This window comes from Chelonoidis abingdonii, chromosome 13 (genome assembly GCF_003597395.2).
Source record: "Chelonoidis abingdonii isolate Lonesome George chromosome 13, CheloAbing_2.0, whole genome shotgun sequence".
In the NCBI taxonomy this organism is placed as follows: Eukaryota; Metazoa; Chordata; order Testudines; family Testudinidae; genus Chelonoidis; species Chelonoidis abingdonii.
Genome location: NC_133781.1, coordinates 18,438,860 through 18,444,859, shown reverse-complemented (window position 1 = coordinate 18,444,859; position 6,000 = coordinate 18,438,860).

The following is a 6,000-nucleotide window of genomic DNA, read 5'->3' as shown; positions in this document are numbered from 1 at the left end:
CTGTTCAGCCACTCTGCTCATCAGTTCGAACTCTATTGCCCTGGCCTCAGGTGACCAAGCATCAGACCCGCCCTTTAAATGCCCCAGGAATTTTAAAAATCCCCTTCCTGTTTGCTCAGCCAGGTGTAGAGTGCAATCAGTGAATCTTTGCAGGTAACCATGGCTCCACGTGGCAAACGAGCCCCAGCATGGAGCAATGACGAGTTGCTGGACCTCATCAGTGTTTAGGGGGAGGAAGCTGTGCAGTCCCAGCTGCGCTCCAGCCGTAGGAATTACGATACCTATGGGCAGATAGCAAGGGCCATGCTGGAAAGGGGCCATGACCAGGACACGCTGCAGTGCAGGGTTAAAGTGAAGGAGCTGCAGAGTGCCTACTGCAAAGCCCATGAGGGAAACCGCCGCTCCGGCGCTGCCTCCATGACCTGCCGTTTTTACAAAGAGCTGGATGCGATACTTGGGGGTGACCCCACCTCCACTCCAAGAACCATGATGGACACTTCAGAGTGAGGTGAGGAGGAGGAGGAGGAGGAGAGCAAAAGTGAAGGTACTGGGGTCAGGGGAGACACCTCAGAGTCCCATGAGGCATGCAGCCAGGAGCTCTTCTCAAGCCAGGAGGAAGGTAGCCAGTCGCAGCAGCCGGTACTTGGTGGAGGACAAACAGAGGAGCAGGTTCCCAGTAAGCGGCTTTTATTTTCAGGATTGAAATTTTTCAGAAGAGGGAGGGAGGGTTAGGGCTGCATGCATGCATGCATGTCTAGATGCCAAACAGCACATTGATGTGGTCTATCACATCGCGGTAATCAGCCTCAGTAATCTCTTCAAAAGTTTCAGCCAGAGCGTGGGCAATGCGCTTACGCAGGTTTCTTGGGAGGGTCACTGTGGTCCTTGTCCCAGTCAGGCTAACACGTCCGTGCCACTGTGCCGCAAGAGGTGGGGGGACCATTGCAAGACACAGGCAAGCTGTACAGGGGCCAGGGCGGAATCCACATTGCAGTAGAAGACCCTCTCGTGCTTTCCAGGTGACCCGCAGCAGCGAGATATCTTCCAGGATAAATTCCTGTGGAAAATGTTGGGATAGTGTTCAGAGTAGGTGCCCCTGCAGCTGTTTGCTTTCCCCAACACTCAGAAACCCCGAGGACAGTACAGCCCTGAAACAATCAGTCCCCCTTACTCACCATTTCAGGGCTCCCGTGGGTTATGTGCGCTCTCTTTGGGATGGGAAAATTATGCTATTGTGAAGACTGTTAATGTGCCCTCCTTAACTGCGGGGGAATAACTGCCTGGTATAAACAATGCTGCCTCTATTAAGTGTTGCATTTTTGCCTTTACAGATGCAACCTTGAGATCTCAGCTGCCCATATTATCAATGGCTGAGAGACTACAAAACCTCCGGAAGAAGCTGCGAAAAAGCAAAGACATACTGCAAGCAGTTATGCAGCACTCTGTCACAGAGAATCAAAAAGTGCAGGACTGGAGGGAAAGGAAAAGCAGGTTCTGCCAGAAAAATGCAGCGGACAGGACGAAAAGCATAAAGCAGCTGATAAGCATCCTGGAGTGCCAAGCAGACTCTATCCAGGCGCTCGTAGCCACACAGGCAGAGCACTACTGTGCTGCCCCCCCCGCCCCCCGTCCCAAAGCTCTTTCCTTTGTGTCCCCATGTCAGCTCAAAACCCTCTTCCCCAGCATCCAGGTTCTTACCACCACCACCAGCTGCCTCCAACACCTGTACGTTCACCAAGCAGCCCTGAGAACTACGACCCTTACCCTCTGCACTCAACCCCCCCTCACCATGCAGTATAGGCATCCTGAAGCGCAGCAGTCATTGCACAGCACTCCAGACAGGACATATTCAAACCTGTGACTGTACAGTTCCCCATCCCACCTCCCTGCCCTTTTAGTTTCCCAAAAACTTGTGTGTCTGTCAAAGTTATTTTCTTTTCAATAAATGAATTCTTGGCTTTGAAAAGAGTCTTTATTATTGCAGAAAGTCAAAGATACCTTAGCCCAGGAAAGAAACAGGCACTGCAAATCAGCTTAGCAAACACAGATTCCTACTAACATTGTAACCACTGCACTTCACTCCAGTGCAAGGCACCAAACATTACAGTTGGATTTCAGCCTCAAATTACTCCCTAAAGGCATCCCTAATCCTTGAAGCCCTGTGCTGGGCCTCTCTAGTAGCCCTGCTCTCTGGCTGTGCAAATTCAGCATCCAGGCGTTGAACCTCGGAGGTCCATGCCTGACTGAATCTTTCACCCTTCCCTTCACAAATATTATGGAGGGTACAGCATGCGGATATAACCGCGGGGATGCTGCATTCCCCCAAGTCCAGCTTCCCATACAGAGATCACCAGCGTCCCTTTAAATGGCCAAAAGCACACTCCACAGTCATTTGACACTGGCTTAGCTTGTAGTTGAACCATTCCTTGCTGCTGTCAAGGCTCCCTGTGTACGGTTTCATAAGCCACAGCATTAACGGGTAAGCGGGGTCTCCAAGGATCGCAATGGGCATTTCGACATCCCCTACTGTGGTCTTCTGGTCTGGGAAAAAAGTCCCGGCCTGCATCTTCCTGAACAGGCCAGTGTTCTGAAAGATGCGTGCATCATGCACCTTTCCAGGCCAGTTTGTGTTAATGTCAATGAAACGTCCACGGTGATCCACAAGCACCTGAAGAACCATGGAGAAATACCCCTTCCGATTAATGTACTCGGATGCTAGGTGGAGTGGTGCCAGAATAGGAATATGCATCCCATCTATCGCCCCTCCACAGTTAGGGAAACCCATTTGGGCAAAGCCATCCACAATGTCCTGCACGTTCCCCAGAGTCACAGTTCTTCTTAGCAGGATGCGATTAATGGCCCTGCAAACTTGCATTAACACTATTCCAACAGTTGACTTTCCCACTCCAAACTGATTCCCGACCGATAGATAGCTGTCTGGAGGTGCCAGCTTCCAGATTGCAATAGCCACCCGCTTCTCCACCGGCAGGGCAGCTCTCAATCTGGTGTCCTTACGCTGCAGGGTTGGGGCGAGCTCATCACACAGTCCCATGAAAGCGGCTTTTCTCATCCAAAAGTTCTGCAGCCACTGCTCGTCATCCCAGACTTCCATAACAATGTGATCCCACCACTCAGGGATCAATGGAGTGGAATTATTTTATCCACCAATTAGGCCTAGTTTCCAACAGACATAACCAGAAGCAAATGTTGAGGAGGTAAGATGACATTTTTATGAACTTTCACTCAAACTCACAATTTGGGTAAATGTGTAGGCCCAGTTATCACAACAGAAGCCAGTGATGCACACAGGTGTCCTTTGTATCCAGCATTCTGCAACTTGGAATCTAGAAGCCTCCTTTTTCCTCCCACCATCGCTTAGTTCTTCTCTAACGCCAACGACACACATACTGAGGTGAAAAAGTGAACCTTTCTTTCTGACCGCCTGTGGTTGTCAAAGATCCCATGGCACTTTTGATAGGAGTACAGGTATTCTAACTAAAATTGCAACTGGGATAATTCTGCTAAGCAGTTTCATTAGGATATCGCATCCTCCACTTCCTGTCCAGGAGTGTTGTGTGGTTTTTGCTGTGCCCTGTTAAACAGCTGCCTTATTCCACCCCAGAGGGGACTGCATTTCAATGGTGGGTTGATGTGATGCTTGTGTACACGCCGTTTGTAAAGTGATTTTGGAATCAGAAGGATAAGGTGTGATTTATTTCCTTGATTTTTTAAAAAATAAGTAATTGAACAAAATTGTTTCATCACTGGTTTCCTTTTCTCCGAGGAGGGTTTACTAATATAGGCCACTGGCACAATTTCACTAGTTTCTCTCTAAAGCAAACTGCAATTAAATCATGCATCAGTTCTGGAATAGGGACTATCTCAGAATAAACTACTGATCCTAAACAGGGGTTCCTCTCAGCCCAAAGTTCTTGTTTAATCATGCCTCTTGCTAGCAGTGGTTAAGCAGGTTCAGAACAGGATGTAACAACTCTATAAATCTCACACTCCTACCATATTTTAATCAGGCTGCCATCTACACATGCACAGCAAAATGTTTAAGTAATAACTCTGTCACGCACACACAAATCAAGTTTGTTTAAGGTGTGATTTTTGTACAGCAGCCCCCAGTGATCACAGCACAGGACTGGGAGTCAGGAGAGTTGGGTTCTATTCTTGGCTTCACCACTGACTCAGTGGGCAAGGTTGCACAGGCCAGTTGACGATAATAATACCTATTCACCCCAGAAGAGTGTTGTTCTGTTTCATTAGCATTTGTGAAGTCAGGTGATTTGAGATCTCAGAATGGGAAGGGCAGCGCATTATTACACGGTGACTTAACACTCAACCTCAAAGCTAGCCACTCCGTCGGACACCTTTACAGTACTGCTCAGTTTACACAAGCTTGAGTGTGCAGGCAGCATATTTTACACATATGGTTGTATAAAATATCCTTTCATTGCACACATGCTTAGAGGCAGAGTTATGGCAGAATGTTGTGAGCTACACCTCCAGTGAGGTGTATGGCCAGACAGTTTTACACACTTGTATGTTTGTGTTTTGTAACATAATACCCCTCCCTCTACTGTTTAACTGGGTGTCTTCTGCTTTCTTTTTAATGTTTCTCCTTCCATGCCTCTCCATACATTATGTTCTTTTCCTCTCACAGATGTTCTCTCCATCACTACCTTCTCCCAATCTTTCCTCCCCTCACCTTCCCCTATTCCATCAATTGCTTTCCACCTCCCTGCAATTTCACCCTTCTCTACAGAAGACTTCAGTTCCTCCCTCAAGGTCTCCTACCTATCTTCCTCTCCCACACACTCCCCTCTCACCCCACATCCCAACATTCATGCTCGACTCTCATTTCTAACTATTCACTTGCAGTAGACAGACCCTGAAGCACTCCACAGTCCAATATCCCTCTCCCCACATCAGCGCCAGGTTTCCAAGTGCCCTGTGTGACCACATGGGTCAAGCTTCCCCTAAGACCAGCTCTGCCAGAATGCTTTGCTACAGCAACTCCTGCTGGGGGAGGTTAGGACTGGAGTGTTTGGGGGTGGGGCATCCATTGAGTATTCATGTGGGAAGGACGTTTTGAGGAGAGGTGTCTAGTTACTGCAGCCCAGGAGCAGCCAGAAGTCATATTAGGTTACATATCCAATTAGTGCTCTGTTAAGGAGTAAACAGATCAGTCCCAGGGGTGAGGACATGTAATCACAATGAATACCATGGTATCAAACTTCATCTCCCTTCAGAGCCATAGCATTTCTGTATCAGAAAACCTACAGCTCCGGCTTAGCACCTGGGTCCAGATCCTCAAAAATATTTAGCCACCTAACTTCCATTGATTGCACACATGATTTTAATCTGAGCTAGACACCAAAATAGTTTTGAGGATCTTGGTCTTGGTTTCTTCCTGACCCCCTCCACCCCCACACTGCTATACTGTACTCTAGGAGAAGGAGCAAGACATTTACCCAGCATAAAGGTAAGCACTGGAACTAACGATCACATGATATTATTGAAGGAAATCGCTTAGATTCAAAGAGTTTCAGACACATATGAATAAATTCAGCATCTGCAGCTGATGTAAAGTGAAATAGGCTGTCAATCCTCATGTTCAAGGCATAAATGATTATCACCTGGGATCAGGAAGAAGTTTCTACTGATGACAGCATCGGGATTTTATATTCTCCTTAGAAACATATAGAAGCAGCTACTCTCAGAAACAGAGCACTGAAGTAGATTATTCCTTGACCAGATGCACTGCGTAGTGCAATACCATTTCATAATGGGTAGTTCATACAAATCTTATCATGCACAACAGAGAAAAAAATACAATGAGATTGCAAAAGAGAAGACTCACCCTGGCACCTCCTGGATTTCCTGCTCTAGCACCCTCGGCCAGCGGTTGTTTTGGTCCTGGGGGAGATTCTCTTCTCACAACTTGTTCCTCCCACCCAGTTACTGATAGTTCCTCCCCCTTCTGGGGTAACA